This window comes from Triturus cristatus, chromosome 7 (assembly GCF_964204655.1).
Source record: "Triturus cristatus chromosome 7, aTriCri1.1, whole genome shotgun sequence".
NCBI classification, from domain to species: domain Eukaryota; kingdom Metazoa; phylum Chordata; class Amphibia; order Caudata; family Salamandridae; genus Triturus; species Triturus cristatus.
The window spans coordinates 532,456,443-532,473,726 of record NC_140590.1 but is presented as its reverse complement, the minus strand read 5'-3'; the positions used below and the strand labels follow the sequence as shown (position 1 = coordinate 532,473,726).

Sequence of the window (17,284 nt, the reverse complement as noted above, 5' to 3'; positions counted from 1 at the left end):
AGGCGCGTTGGGGGTGGGGTGGTTCACGTCCATGGACATATGGCCAATCACTTAATGACTTTATTATCAAGCTTGCTGTGATTGGCCATTCTGTCCCTCTGCTCTTTTCAGTCCGTCTGGCCTCCTCACTTTCAGCTGAGTGCAGCACCACTAAGAGGGAGTGGGGGAAAAGACGTCGTGGTGGTGGCTGAACTGGCATCTTGGGCAGTGAATTCAGAGGCGGTGCCGGCACTCTCGCTGAGTCACGGAGGTAAAATGAGTAAAACATTTTTTTATTAAAAACACAACTCACTGGCAGAGAGGGCCAAACTCTGGGCGGAATGGTATGCAATCTGGCAAATTCCGAGAGTTTCCAATCACGCTCAACTTCAAGCGGTCCCACTGCCACTGGGCCATGTTTCAACAACAATTCAAACGTAAATAAAAAGGAGCATGTGATTTATAAATTCTTGATTAATTAATATGTTAACCCCTTCGCTGCTGCGGACATTCCGCTGCAGCGCTGGGGGGCAGGGGGGCAGCGCGGTGGGCCTGTGCTCATGACGGAGCCGCTCCGTCATGAGCCACAGTTGAGCTGTGCTCATGACGGAACGGTTCCGTCATGACTCCGCCCATTTGCGTTGTCGCCCCGCACAGGCGGGGAAACAGCGCCGCGCAGGCGGAGCGGCCGCCAACAGGATTGTCATGACGGAACCGTTCCGTCATGAGCACACGCCAACCGTGGCTCATGACGGAACGGTTCCGTCATGAGCGGGGAAGGGGTTAATAAAGATATTGTAGTAATCTGTTTAGCTATTCCTTCAATTAATGGTTTACTCAGTTTTATTATATCCTTCTATTATTGTTAGTCTGTAATTGTAATGTCTTAGCTTCTTTTAGAATGTTCTCATGCTGCTTAGTTACATTAGAATGTATATGATTTACTCTTGAGTTGGTGTCTGTTGGAACTGGCTGCTTCCAAGCTAGCTCCTCTTCCATGTAACCTCACATTAAATCTTCTCAAGACAACTCCTGTTTCCTGCTTCATTACTACATTTGATTGGCGACGATCCTGGTTACATGGACCACCCAGCGTGCAAGATATCTCTTTTATAAGCCTTATGTCTGCTTTCCTCTAAGGGACGTTCTGTCATTTTGATCTTCACTCTTGTACTTGGCTACAACAACGATTTGGAACATTTTCTGCTGCCCTGGTCAGGTCAACAGACACGGTAGGGCGTTTTTATTTCATATTCTTCCATCAGATTTCACCCCTACTTTGTGTTTTTTTTTTCTTGACTTTTAACAAGCACTACTATCGTTATTTGTTCCTGTCACTTAGCGCGTCCTTCAAGATTTTGCTATTTTCTGCCTCAAGCCTAGCGCATCATTCAAACTTTGCCGTGCTATCACCTCTAACCTAGCACATTGTTTGAAATTCTGCCCCACTACTGCCTCGCTCTCCAAAGTTCTCTTACCGGATATTTTCCTCGTTGTTTATTTTTGCCTTCTGCCACGCGAGAGATCCCGTGCCTGCAGTCCTCCCACGCTCTATACCCACTTGAGCCTTTGAGGAAAGCGCGAGGACTCTCTGTCTCCTATGATGTTTCTCAGTCCAGCGCATCACCGTCAGCACGTTCCTGATCCTGTGATGTAATACGGCCCTGCGTGACCGTCAGCGTCTTCTAGTTTCCTAGCAATCATGCTATCACTGATGTGCACAGCCTGCTACTATTAACACTGATGCGCACAGTTTGTCTTTGTTCGGTTAACACACAACATTTCCTGTTGCGTTCAGCTTGCAATTATTAACGCTGATGCGCACAGTTGTTTTTGTTCAGTTTTAAATCTCTAAGTCTCACGTTGCGCTCTGCCTGCTGTTATTAACGCTGACGTGCACAGATCTTTCTCCATTCAGTTTTAACGTTCAAGGCTTCATGTTGCTCCCAGCTGTTTTTATATCGCTGACGCGCACAGCTTGTGTTTGTTCAGCTTAAGAGCTCTGGTTTCTTGTTGCGCTCTGCCTGTTTTCAACATCGCTGATGCGCACAGCTTAGCTTCACTTATTACTCACCTTATATTGATATATACTTTACCATCCTACAGTTTTGTGTGTTTGACATGATGATGCACACGCCGTTTCACTATTTTCACTACAGTGTGCACTTCACGGAGGCACACACCTTTATTTGTACAATATATTCTCTACTTCCTTTTATCTTTTCTTGGATAGTTCCAAGCTGTGGGGTTCATGCGGTGATACACACACCAAATTACATAGTTTTACAAAAAATGTTTTTATACTAATAATGTGTACCTTACAGTCGGCCAATCTCCTCCTGCGTTTTTAGACACTCCTGTAGAACCAGCCATCAGATGGGAGGTTTGGCATGACGCTTTTGAAACTTACTTGGGTGCCATAGGTGCAGCTAGATTTAGTGCGGATAGAAAGAAATGTTTACTCCTACATTCTCTTGGTTTCGAAGGGATATCTGTGTTTAAACACTTACCAGATTTACCTCAGGAAGAAGGTGCTCCAAATTATGAATATAGAGAAACTGTACAAAAACTTAAAATCGCTATGATAAACAACAAAGTCTCATGGTCCACAGCCATACATTTTTTAAGAGGATTTAATCTGAAGGCGAAGACGTTGATTCTTACATCTCTGTGTTACGCAGGTTGGCAGCAGACTGTAGGTTTGAAAACTTCACAGACCAACTCATCAGAGACCAATTTGTATGTCAATGTAGAGACAAAAATATTAGACAGAAAGTACTTACTATGGGGGATCCGACTCTAGATGATACTATTAAATTAGCTAAGAGTATAGAAATTTCTATGGTCTCTTTAAAAGAATTAAGAGGAGAAAGTTGTAGAACCAGTTAACGCTATTAACCCCAATTCTTCTGTTAAGTCTGTCACGAAAACTTTTAAAAGTAATACCAACAATTTAAGCAAGTCTACCAAATCTGGAACATCAAGTAATGGTGGATCAATTGTATGTTTAAGATGCGATAACCCACCTCATTCTATAGGATCACGTTGTCCTGCATCTAATGTTATTGTAAAAAAGTAGGACATTTCGCTAAAGTTTGTTTAAAGTTAAAAGGGCAAAAGAGTTTTAAGAAACCTGCTGTATGTTTAATTGACTCTGAGTCTTCTTCTGACTCTGAAGTAGTTTCAGTTGTTACTGACTCTGCTGCCAGCGATGCCATTGAAGGTGATCCTAAGTCGTGTGTTGACCCTATCGTCGATATTTCTGAAGGAAGCAAGTGCATTAAGCTTTTAGTTGACTCTGGTGCCAAAATATCTATGATTACGCAGAAACTTTTTGATGAAACTTGGAATGGTAGTCAACCTCTTCTTCCTCCTGATCGCACGCCTGTGTCATATGAGGGTTGGAAAATTGACCTATAGGGTGTCTTTGAAGAGGAGATGTGCTTCAAAGGGAGTAAAATAAAAGGGAAGATCTATGTTGCGCTTAAAGGACTAAACATTCTAGGGTGGTTCCACCAAGGACTTTTTGGTATGATCCTTAAACCTGGAACCAAAGAGCAAGTCCTTGTTGTAGGGTGTTCCGATGAAGTTCAAATACTCAAAGATAAATTTCCTTCTGTTTTCAGCTCTGATTTAGGTAAGATTCAGGGTTTTGAACACAGAATCATAGTTAAAGAGGGGTCCCTACCTGTCAAACACAAACTCAGAGGGGTACCCTATAGTGGGAGAGATGACCTAGAAAAGGAATTGTTGCAACTGTGTGAGAAAGGTGTTATAAAGCCAACTGAGTCCTCCCTATGGCTTTCATCTTTGGTTGTCGCAAGAGGTGTGGTCAACTCAGGGATTGTGTTGATTTAAGGTCTCTGAACAAGGAGATCTGGGTTGACTCACATTCTCTTCCAAAAATCAAAGATCTTTTTGCGTCTACCAAAGGGGCTAAGTTCTTTACCAAGCTTGACCTTGCCAGCGCATATCGCCAGGTTGAATTGCATCTGGATTCCCGTCATCTTACTGCATTTGTGTCCCCTCTAGGCATGTTTCAGTATCGACGCATGCCTTTGGCTTGGCATCGGCTGCGTCGGTATTTCAGAGGGTAATGGGTAAATTCTTAAGGGAGTGGACGGAGTGTTAGTCTTTCAAGATGATGTACTCACTTTTGCCAAGGATGCTTCTTCACATGACCTCATTTTGCACAAAGTGTTAAGTCTATTTCAGCAACATGGTGTTGTAGTGAAACTGGAAAAATGCAAAAAAATTTGTACCAAAGTAGAGTACTTAGGTCATGTTCTCACTCATGATGGTGTTAAACCAAGACCGGGTCTCCTGGAGGCCAATACCAATGCTTCTACCCCCACTGACAAAACAGGAGTCAAATCTCTACTGGGTCTCTGTGAATATTATTCAAGGTTTATCCCTCATTTTGCCACAATTGTTCGCCCCATTAGTAGTCTCCTCAAAAAGAGGACAAAATGTGTTTGGAGTGATGAATGTATGTCGGTATTTGGGTAAGTTAAAGTTCTCCTAAGGAAAATGCTCAAAACTTTTGACCCCAGTTTACCATGCTGTTTAACCGTTGATGCTAGTCAAGTAGGACTAGGTGCCACCATGACACAAGTGGAGGATGGAGTTGAAAAAACTATTGGTTTTGCATCTAGAGTACTAAGGTCTCTTGAGTTGCAATACTCAGTCATTGAGAAGGAACTATTGGCCTGTGCATGGGCCATTGAAAAGTTTCGCCCATATGTGTGGGAAAAACGTTTTTTACTCCAAACAGATCACAAGCCTCTTGTCAATATCTTGGGTGGGAGTTTGAGTAAGTATTGCACTCACAGAATCATGAGAATGGTCACTAAGTTACTCCAATATCAATTTGATGTCAGACACATCTCTGGTGGTAAGAATGGAAGGGCAGATTTTCTTTCTCGTTTTTCTCCTACTGCTATTCATGATGACAAAGTTTCCTTTTCTGATCTTATTGAAGAGGATTGTGAGGATTGTCTAGTTGCAGGAGTGGACATTACTGAGCTCAAGTTTTGTTCTGAAGATGAATGGAGATCAGCATTTTGCAATGACTGTGTACTTCAAGAAGTTTGTAATCTGGTTAGGAATGGGTGGCCAAGAGAGAATGTTTTGTCTCCTTCACTACAACCATTTTCTAAAATTGAGGATGAAATTTCTTTGGAAGATGGGATTTTGCTGCGCAATGACAAACTTATTCCTCCTCATGCTTTCAGGAAAGGGATTATTGTTAGAGCTCATGAGGGAAATTTAGGATCCTCCTTTACCAAGCGTCGCATTCGTGACTCCTTTTGGTGGCCAGGAATGGATTCAGAGATTGATGAGTTTGTAATGGATTGTTGTGTTTGCAGTTCATCAGATAAATCCCTTAAAGTTTCTATTCCTCCTCTTATACCGGTTGAGTGTCCAGACCGTCCTTGGGTGAAACTGGGTGTGTATGTCATGGCACCTTATAATACGCTTAGTGGTAGTTCGAGATTTATTTTGGTTCTCGTTGATTATGCCTCTAAGTGGCCTGAGTACAAGCTTGTCACGGAGGCGGACACAAAAAGTGTCATGGATTTTTTAAGCGAGGTCTGGTCTAGGAAATATTTGTTTCAGGCAATGGGAAACAGTTTGTCAGTAAAGATTTTGAATCTCTTTTGTCTGTTTCTGGTGTAAGACATGTAAAAAGTTCCCTTTATCATCCTCAAGGGAATGGACTTGTTGAAAGGATGAATCGAGTGGTTGGGGACTGCGTAAAATGGGCCAAATCCAGCAACCATGATATTGTTAAATCCCTTAACAGAACGATATGGTTTTATAGAACCACTCCACATTCGTCCACCAAAGTGTCTCCTTTTGAATTGATGAGGGGAAGAAAGCCTAATACATCTTTTCGTCCAGGGTGGATGTCCAAGTGGGTTAACGCTGAGTCAGATGTCTTGAAATTGATGTCTATTGTGAAAGGTAATGTTACTTCCACTCAAGCTAAGCAAAAAGCTTGTTTTGACTCTAAGAGAGGTTCAAAGACCACTATCCTCAAGATTGGGGATACTGTTAAAATCAAGAAGACTGTACATGTCAACAAAGGTGAAAGTAAATTTGGTCCACCGGTCAAGGTGATTAAGATTGTGGGTAATGCTGTTCAAGTCGAAGGAGGGTTTTGGTGAAACCTAAGCAAGGTTGCCAAAGTTTAATGTTCTGCTCCGTATTCATCATCCATGCAAGATAGTTACTCTTCTGTCAGGACAGAATCTGTCCCAGGGAATGCCAGGAGGAGTTCCTGTGTCATTGTTAAACCTACAAGGTATAGAGTTTAATGTTTATATTTCTCTTGTTAATATTTTATTTTTTTGTGTTAGAAGAAGGGAAGGTAATGTAGTAATCTGTTTAGCTATTCCTTCATTAATGGTTTACTCAGTTTTATTATATCCTTCTATTATTGTTAGTCTGTATTTGTAATGTCTTAGCTTATTTTAGAATGTTCTCATGCTGCTTAGTTACATTAGAATGTATATGATTTACTCTTGAGTTGGCGTCTGTTGGAGCTGGCTGCTTCCAAGCTAGCTCCTCTTCCATGTAACCTCACATTAAATCTTTTCAAGACAACTCCTGTTTCCTGCTTTATTACCACATATATATTCTCAGTCCATGCGTTCTTTGTCATCCAATCATAAAGTGGTCTCTTGGGAGTCTTTCAGTAAATTTATCCAATTTCAAATTTTATTCAATCCACGAGATATTGACAGAAGAAATCAAAACAATCAAGACAATAATCAAATAGATCAAGTCAACGCGTTTCGTCCATTTTGGACATCATCAGGGCTGCAAATTCAAAAACCGCATATCAGTAATCATGGTCATTTAACAAAAAACTCCTCTGTATCTACATACTGTATCATATCAAATAGCAGGAATTTTGTGATATCCCTACTGAAAAACTCCCAGACTCCCTGCCTATATACAATCTACCCATGAGCATTCAGTACATGTTCCATATATTATAATAACATTTCTACTAAGGATTATCTTTTCCCACTTATGACTTGTCATTCACCTGATGTATCACCAACATCCTATATATACGATCCCTCTTTGTGGATGCATTTCTTATTGCAACTCCCTACGCTGCAAGTAATATATCCTCCCATTCACCCTTAGTCATACAAAATTGAATTACCTCATGATCCCATGATGTTCACAAGTTATATTTTTCCATATAATGTGCCTATCCTGGCACCTTAATACATAATTTTAGTCCTGCTCCCCATCTACAAAGAAAGAAAAACCCATGTAATCCCCAATGATCTTCCATAGCTCATCATGAATTCACCCGTGTATTATAATGCCCACCTAGCTTGCCATTAACACTGTCACTTATTCTCATGTCCATTTCCATCTCCTAGTTTGTTGCCTGTCTTCATTTCCATGTCCCTCTATGTCGTAGAGGCAAAATCTTCCCTTCTCCTGTTTCGGTCGATCCGGACAGTTCACCTGTTAATATTATCCCGACCAAAGATAATATTTCAAAATGTCAGTCACTTCCATTTCACTAGCCACCCGCCCTAGATACTAACAAAACCCACAACTTCAATTTCATTTGCCACTTAGCCTCTCAGCTGTGGCATGCCCTGTCCATCACATCTGGACCTCTCTATTCCATATCATTCACCTCCTGTGTTTCGCGTTTCCTTCTTCCGTGACCACTGCTGTGTCGATGCACAGATTCCCGCCATAAACTGGGTCATTTAAATCCTGTTATTTATATCGTCATGCCAGCCAATAAGGACTCGAACGGTGTGATTCAGACCTGAAATAGTGGTTGAGCTCGTGGTAGATATGTTCCTTTACGGTCTGCACATGTTCGGACCAATCAAAAGCTCTCCTTTAGATCCGCAACCAATCCCAGGCTGTGACGTTGACTTCCGGCTCCTATTCCCATGCGCCAGAAAAGTGCGCCCAGGCGCACCACCACTATATCGATACACAAATTACTGTCCTACGCAGGGTCATTAAATCCCTCTTGTGTTATATCGTCATGTCTTCCAATCCAGGAACTGGTTGTACAGTTCAAACCTCAAAAGGAGGGTGGGGTTACACCACATATGTTTATTTCCGGTCCACACAAACTCAGCCCAATAGACAAAGGCCCCCATTGTTGAGCAACCAATGGCGGGCCAGGATGATTAATTTCCAGCTTCTATTCCCCCTATCCTGTCCGGTCGCCAGCAATGTTCGCCTAGGCGAACCAACCTCTGCCTGTATCGAGGCATAGCCCTTCTGGAACTCCATCCGGCTTGACTTCTCACCCATCATCCCACCCCCAGTGTTCCCGGGTGCATCCTGCACAACAATTAATATTTCAACTCTGAATGCGGTTTCTGTTACATCACATAATTACTATCCCTCTTTCGAAATCCACAAATTTCTGTCTTGTTCCTTAATCGTATACTCTTCTCCAAGTGTAAGACTTAATTCCATCTAGCTCCTTACCGTGATCCATATCCGTAAAAGCTCATTGATCATAATTGCTAATTTTTTAATTTGCAGCCCTGATGATGTCCAAAATGGACGAAACACGTTGGCTAGATCAATTTGATTATTGATTGGATTGTTTTGACTTCTTATGTCGATATCTCATGGATTGAATAAAATTTGATACATTTACTGAAAGACTCCCAAGAGACCAGTTTATGATTGGATGACAAAGAGTGCATGGACTGAGAATATATCTTTATTAACATATGAATTAATCAAGAATTTATAAATCACACGCTACTTTTTTTAATGCTTGAATCTGAATTAAACAAACTTTAAGCAAAGCGTAGCGGCTTAAAGATTCCGCTGATACCGTGTTTTGGTCTGCAACTAGTGAAGTGCATCTCAGTCTGAACCAGCAGTATTTATATCACTATCAATTTCAATACCGGAGAGAGAGACAGACTGACACACAACCACATGAAAACACGCACACACGCTTGGACCACTCATGTTCGATTAATAGAGCCCCATTATGTCTTCATTGTAGCTCTTCTATTTTGTTGTCTCCATACACCAAAGCCAGCAAGCAATGCCAATCTCCCTGTCCTCCATTTAGCCACTCAAGCCATCACAGTTCCAGAGCGGAGCTTGCACATCCTTGTAAACGCACCTTGATTATTCCTTCCTGTCACAATCATAAAACCCTCCCAAGTTCTGTTAAACTATAACCTTGTTTTTCCTGTTTCTGTGAATAATCTAAGGCCCAAGATAGCTATGTCAAGGCGCATAAGCCCTGCATTGTATCTTTCCATCTATTGCAGTGCTAGAATCTGTCAAAGCTCTGCCAGTACATCTCAATTCTAGGCTGCCAGCCCACCCTGCTATTGCAAATCTAGGATATGGGAAGGCTGTCAGTGCACCTCAGCCCTGCATTGCATCTAGTGAATCGTGTGTCATCAAGAAATTGTGGATAGCCTAGAATGGAATGGAACAATATATGTAATGTAATGACATACTTAGCTCCCTGAACTATGTCGCTTTATATTTGGATTTTGTGTGGTGTACTGTGAAGCTTTTCTGATGCATGGCCTCAATAGCCTTTGTTGTTTAATATACACCATCCTTGGCTCTAATTGCATAACACAAGTGAGTGACAAAATGGCGTCACTCAGGACTCAAGGTTAAGGTTAACTACATGGTAGTGCCACAGTAGCGCTGGTGTTGGTGGGTACTTAACCCTAACTTAACAGTGGTTGTATGTGTCTTTTGTGGCATTTTAGAATGTATAGAATTTGCTCTGACTGTGCTCCCTAATGAAAACAAACTGCTGTCTTTTTATCGCGCCAAACATTTATGACCAGTACACACATAACTTAATCCTTATAAAAAGGCAAATGTGAAAGAAAAGCTGAAACAAGTAAATGTGGCAAGCTGAATAAGGGATTTAATCAGCTGAACATATAACAAATTTCATTAATACCCTCTAGCATAGCTCAACGGAATGAGTAGATATCTTCTGGCATGCTGGCTTCAGCCAAACTTATAATTTGGCAGATTTATCAGTCCATTTGCAAAACCCAGGACATGTATTTTTGTCGACCTCCAGATTTAAGCCCGGCTGCTCAGCTAAGCTGGAGTCTAATGCGGTCCAACACGCATCCCATTCTGTATGTGTTTAGCCATGATGGATAATTTCGCTCATGTGATCATGATGTGACAAAATGCATTGATTTGAAGCTTCTCAACGACGCCGTATTTTACATACATTTGAACATGCACTTGTGCGGTACCAATGCATCAGCAGTAACACTAGTATTGTGAAATGAGGCATGTGTTTTGTTTCTTTTCTGCACGTAGCCAGGTGTCTTGGTACTGTCCTTAGAAAAAATATGCAATTTCTAAAAGCCACCTGTGTAAATGACAAGCATTCCTCTAAAGCCCACAGCAGCATTGTCATAGATTGTTTCCTTCAGCAAGTTTGCAGCCCTGAGTTTATGTCCTGAGAAATGGATTCATCCTAATGAAACTGCCAATAGCAGACACTTATGCTCCTTCCAAATGCAGGTGAAGCAATAAACACAAAACATTTGTCAGGACAAGGGCCGTGGGCTGTGTAACAGAGGGCACGACTTGTGTGGCCTCAGGCTGTAGTCTGTGCTGTGGTGTAAACTTTGGGAAAGGAAATCCCAGCCTTGTCTTTAATGTTGTGACCAGGACGGTTGTTAGCAGATCTATGTTGCACAGTGTGTCTACTGATAAAATGATAAACGCTTACAATGTGTGGGAAATTATTTTGTTTCTTAACTGTTGATATATTTTGAAACATGTGTACAGTTTATTTGAAGGCATTTATTACATTTTACTGTGTTACAAATGTGTTTTGATAATACAGCCTTTTCCTCAGTTCCACACCTCCTTTAGCACAAGCAGCAAGATTGTCACACATTTGTTTCGCATTACAAAATCCTCTCACTTTGCAGTCAGAGCAAACATCAATGTCAATCAGAAGAGAAAAGCAGCAATTTGTCAGAAGACACTGCCTGACATTTCACCTCTGTCTTTGGACCCCCAGCAAATCATGTGCATGTGACAAGATAAAGACAAAATTTAAAGGCCGCTTTACTGCATAGTCACTTGAACTCCAGAATGGTTATTTTTGCCTAACATGTATTTGCAAACGCTCGAACACTAAGGAGCCTCTTCAATCGTTTTTCTCTTATGTGAGAATACTATGAATTAACTTCTGTGAGGTACTCAGCATTGTTATCTCAAAGTCTGTTATGAAGTTCTGTGGTTATACTGAATAAGCAGCTGCCTATGTCATTATCATATGAAGTCTCTTTATTGATTTATTAACCTTCTTGCTTCCTCAAATATGCTTAAGAATGGACCATTTGCCAGCTCTTTTTTCAAAATTTTCTCGAGGGGAGAACACCGCTGAACAACCCTTATGACGGTATGACTCGCTCGCAGCGCTCGCTCGCCACAGGGCACTCATTACAAACTTTTACGCACACCCCTTTCAAATGTCACCAGCCGCCACTGGTCTAACGACACTTCCTTCCAATAGGCGTTTATTAGATAGTCAAAATATCACAATTAGTACATCGCAAAACATGTATGCAACAAGTGCTCTGTGTCTCTCATTATGGCTAGAATTTAAACGAGCACAGGCACGTGTCAAGGATCAGGAAAGCAAGAATTGTTAATAATCGTATGACATATTTCTGACTAACATGGTTAAAAACTACAAATAATAAGAATATGTATAGAAGTCTATGGTTCAGATTGAGAAAAGAAACATATTGTGGAGTCATAGCTTGCTGAGGATACCATTTCTCCTGAGGCGGAAAGCCAGGAGTAGGCTGTGTATTTTTAACATTTCGAACTAGTGTGTGTTTTTAAAACTCTTAACCTACCTGATTGCTCTCACTCGCCTGGGGTCTTTGTGAAGCAGTCCGAGCGATGTAACGGCTCCTTTGCGCTTCACAGAACACCACGCCGACTTCAGCAGCGCGGCCGCTGGCCACGCCCCTTTTTGAGGCCACGCCCCCCGCCCACGATACTTAACCAGCGCCCTTAACGAGCGATCTTGATACCATTTCTCCTGAGGTGGAAAGCCGGGAGTAGGCTGTGTATTTTTAACATTTCGAACTAGTGTGTGTTTTTAAAACTCTAAACCTACCTGATTGCTCTCACTCGCCTGGGGTCTTTGTGAAGCAGTCCGAGCGATGTAACGGCTCCTTTGCGCTTCACAGAACACCACGCCGACTTCAGCAGCGCGGCCGCTGGCCACGCCCCTTTTTGAGGCCACACCCCCCTTGTTTATCCTCCATTACATATATAAATGTGCAGCTTTAGGAAGCGCAGCGGACGAGCGCAGCGGGCGCGCCGTTTGCGCGCCGAAGGCGCGCTTAAGGCAAGCCCGTCTGCGCCCGTCCGCGATGGGCCGGGACTAGGGGCTATAACCCCTAGTTGTACACTCCCTGGTCCACGTTATATCTATTCTAAGGAGGCCCTCCTTAGCTTCAGGCCAACACAGTGTCCTCATTGTACTACTATGGATCCTCTTTGTATTCCTTTAACCTGCCCAGTCTGCTTTATTTCCCTGTCATCCTTCCCCTCCCTAACCAGCATAGCCTCATCTGATTTCCCGCCATCACGTTTACAACCTACATCTGTTGCCCTGCCTCAGACTCGCACGTTGATCAGTTTAAACTGTAGATCATTAGTCAAACATAGGAGAGAGATCTTTGATCTACTCGCCTCGGTGGAACCTGCAGCTCTATTCCTCACTGAGACATGGCTAAAAGACTTCTCTGGCCCGGATATTGCTGCAGCTCTCCCCGACAATTACACTTATGTTGGTAAAAATAGATTAATGAAGGATGGTGGAGGTATAGCCATAATTTACAATAGAGTGTATTCCTGTAAATGGGATGACTTTGAACTTCCTAACAGCGAAGCCGGCCTTTTTAAACTTTCGTTATCTCCCAACTTTACTCTCTCTGGAATGCTCATTTATCGTCCCCCTGGCCCAGCGAGCTCCTGGGCCGCCACTTTTCCTGAGTATGTAGCACCTATAATTCAGCAGTCGACAAACTTCTCAATTATTGGTGATCTGAATTTGCACCTGAATGATCCTTCCTGCTACGCCAGCACCAACCTTTTACAGGATTTGGCTGCTTTAAACATTACTCTACACAGCTCCGGCCCTATTCTTTCTAACTTGGAAACCATCATATGTGAGGTTCCGTCACCTATTCTATGGTCTGACCACTATATGGTGACCTTCTCTGTTACTATTAGCTGTCCACCGAATATTTTCCCTAATTCTACAGAATCTAGACTATCTAGAAATTGGAATAATTTGGACTCTAAGAAACTCAATTCATGTCTTGAGAATTCCAAACCTTTTACGGAAATCACTAGCATTAATGCAGCTGATGCTGTTAATACCTGGTTGACACATGCTGCCGATGCTTGCATACCGCAGCGCTTACAAAAACACAACTTCCACCATCCGCCTGCGCCCTGGTTTACAGCTGCTCTTAAAAAAGAAAAAACCATCTGCAAAAACCTCGAGCGTAAATGGCGTATAAAATATGATCCGTGTTCCAAGCAAATTTACAAAGCTGCCTTAACTAAATACCATTCCTTATGCAAGACTGCAAAAGCTGAACATGTCAACTTAACTATCCTTGAGGCACAAAATCGTCCTAAAGCACTTTTCAAGGTAGTACAAAAACTTTCGGGTGCCTTATGTCAGCCTAAACCACCTTGTCTCGATACTGCTCAGTGCAACTCTTTGGCTGAATTTTTTATCGATAAAATTGATACCATATATTCTGAGTTTGACAAATCTGTCCCTCCTCTTCTTCCGTCTCACCTACCAGCCTTAACTACATCTTCTGACCAAATGACTCCAAAGGATAGGTCCTATTTCCCTGCCCAGCTGTCCCCCCCCAAAATTCCCAATCTTACGACCTCCTGGGATTCAGGGGTCCTGCAAGATACCTGTTCTTTTGCTCCACAGTTGATCGATACTTGGGAACTTCTTAACATCAACACTCTTTCTGACATTATCAGAAAAATTAAATCTGGCTCCCCATTGGATCCCTTCCCCCCTCAAATATTAAAAATGCTGGACAATTCGTCCCTTGAACTCATCAGGGATCTTCTTAACTCTTCTCTGAGAGAAGCCACTGTACCCACTGCATGGAAACATGCGATGATAGTGCCTTTGTTAAAAAAGGCCAATGCCGACCCTAGCATTCCATCCAACTTTCGTCCTATTTCACTTCTCCCAGTTTTCTCCAAAATTATGGAAAAACACATCAATTCTCAACTTTCCTCCCATGTTGAATCAAGGGGAATTCTTCACCCATCTCAATCCGGTTTTAGTTCAGGTTTCTCGACGGAATCCACTTTATTGGGAGTTTCTGAAAACATACGACGCCGAGTGGATGGGGGGGAAACCGTGGCACTCATTTTGCTTGATCTGAGTGCCGCATTTGATACGGTCTCCCACCCCATTCTTATTAATGCCCTCAGATCATCTGGAATCACCGGTTCTGCCCTCAACTGGTTCATTAGTTTTTTATCAAACCGTACTTTTCAAGTCTTCTCTTCTTCATCTGCATCTCAAGTCTATAAATCAACGTACGGCGTTCCGCAAGGTTCCATCTTGAGCCCCTTGCTCTTTAATTTGTATGTCAGACCTTTGGCGACTATTGCGGAGCAAGCCGGGTTCACTATTTACTCGTACGCTGATGATACCCAAGTAATTTATTCTCTTTCCACTGGTTCACATTCCTCCCCTTCTTCCCTCTGTTCAGGACTCAGTAACATCGCAGCTTGGATGTTTGATAACAAACTAAAACTGAATGGGGGGAAAACGGAGCTTCTTTTGTTCGGTCACAACACCACCTTATGGGGACCCCAACATTGGCCCTCTCAAATGGGCACTTTACCTACTCCATCTAAAACAGCACGTAACCTCGGCGTCATTTTTGACGACCAACTATCCATGAAAAATCATGTGGTTAAGACCTCTTCCACTTGTATCACTATCATTAAGTGGTTGCGTAAGATCATTTGGATGCTCCCTCAGGATACTCAGAAAACCGTGGTCCAGGCATTAATCACCTCCAGACTGGACTACGGGAACATTCTTCTCCTGGGAGCTTGTAAAGAGGTGACTCGTAAACTACAAACAGTCCAGAACATGGCTGCGCGTCTGCTCTGTAAACTACCCAATACATCCTCTACTTCCAACTCTTTACGCACTCTGCACTGGCTCCGCATCAAAAGCCGGACTAAATTCAAGGCCCTCTGCTTCATGCACAGAATAAATGCTGGTTCGGCCCCGTCCTATCTTAACTCCTTGGTACAGCACTACTGCCCCCCCCCGTACTCTGCGATCATGTAATCAGCATTTGTTTTCGGTCCCTAGAATCAAAAGATCCAGAGTGGGTGGCCGCTCCTTCGCTTGGTTGGCCCCTTCACTCTGGAACTCTCTTCCTTTCCGGTTGCGCACTGAACCCTGCTACCTTAAGTTTCGTAGACAGGTAAAAAACTGGCTATTCAATATGTAACAGCTTCCTCCTGACTTTTCCCTTCTCAGTTGGTCTCTAGCGCCGGGAAACCTATGGGTAGCTGAGCGCTTTACAAACTTAAATATAATAATAATAATAATAATAATGATATCCAAAGCTGAAACCTGGCCAAAATGAATATGCATGAAGATATTGGCGGCTATAGATGATCACATGGCGCAATAAACAGTGCACTTTGAAAGGCACACTTTGCACATCACTCACCGACCCCCGACAGCGGAAGGAAACACCCAGATACCAATGTGTACTTTCTCTGTTGTTCCCTTCATGCCTTTCTCAAACATGCAGTAAAATTTAACTTTAGAGCTCTTATTTATAATGAAGAAGCTCCCCGTATATCTTATTACAACAGTGCAAGAATGGAACATGCTTGGACTTAAAGGGTAGCAACCAAATATGTTAGGGCCTAAAAAGGCGCCATATTTTCATGTCTCCAAGACCTCTTGGTGCTTTTTTTTTTCTTAAGAAACTTTACGGTGCCCCCTCTCCTTTCAGAACTGGAGAGAGATGAATTCCTATACCACGTAGGAGAATAGGATAATTTTCTCTCTCTTTTGTTCTCTCTCTTATCCCCCGGTTTCTGGAGGTCCCACACACATTTACTGTAAGGCGACCATACTTTCCACACAAAACGTGGGACCTGCCTTTGAGATAAAAGGAGGACTACAATTTGGAAGCTACTATACACAGAAGAAGGATGAGGGGCAGAATTGTGATCAAACATAAGACAGAATATAAAAGCAGGTATCTCATGGGGCTCAATGATGTTTTTTCTGTTTCAGGAAAATATGTGACGAATTTTAGTTTTCAAGTGTAACAATTTAAATATCTATTTTGGAGCCATTTTTATTATTTACAAGCTTTTAAAGGGATATATATATTTATATATGTTTGCATTGACAAGAAAGTACAAGAATGGTGATACATTCTGATCGTGAGCAACGAGTGTACTCGGGTTCAGTACGGAGCACTAGAATCGTTAACACCTCTCAAACATTCTCTTTCCTTTTCTTCAACTTTTATTCTCAGGAGACATTCCTTCTTCGTATTCATATTTTTCTTATACTTAACCTTTTAACCATCATCCTCTCTGTTCACGTGATCTCCTTCATTCAGTTCTTTCTATTCATCTCTATTGAATTTTTGTACCCTCCTTTTGTCCCCAGTCTGTTTCTTGCTGTCTGGCTCAGACCCTCTCATTCCCTTCTATTATGCCCTTTCTTCTCTCGTGCATTCTTTGTATTCAATTGTTTTGTCCTTCGTTCTTCCCACTTAATTCATTCTTTTCTATTGTCATTCATTTTCAATTATTTTCTACAGCTTGCCTCTAACAGAGTCTCCTACTTTAGCTCTCTTGTTCCTTCTTCTCCTACACTATCTTTATTTCTTTCATTTCCTCTCACTTTCCTGCCTTCTCTCTCCTCTTATACTTTGACTTTCATTACCATTCTTTTTTCACACCTCATATCCGCTCATTTGCTCTATTCTTTCCTCGTTACTGTTTCCTTAACATTCATTTCCACTCAATCAATCAATCAGGGGTTTATATAGCGCGCTACTCACCTGTGAGGGTCTCAAGACGTGGGGGGAGGAAGGGGTGGGAGGGGTTGGGGAGGAGGAGGAGCTCTGGATCAGTCGAAGAGCCAGGTCTTGAGGTCCTTTCTGAAAGTGTGCAGAGTTTGCGAGTGTCTCATGTTGACAGGGAG

At 42.4% G+C, this 17,284-nt stretch overlaps 1 protein-coding gene across 3 annotated transcripts in view; it reads right to left on the bottom strand.

The window, feature by feature from the left end:
* Positions 1-17,284, bottom strand: part of LOC146810031 (uncharacterized) — a 98,505-nt gene that overhangs the window by 42,515 nt on the left and 38,706 nt on the right. For 2 of the 3 annotated variants that reach the window (XR_014966536.1, XR_014966537.1), the window contains exon 1: positions 1,458-1,611. The exons of the other annotated variant lie outside the window; for it this stretch is intronic. The gene's annotated coding sequence lies outside the window, so the exon portion shown is untranslated. Of the gene's footprint in view, positions 1-1,457; positions 1,612-17,284 lie in introns of those variants that run through there. 3 annotated transcript variants of the gene reach the window in all.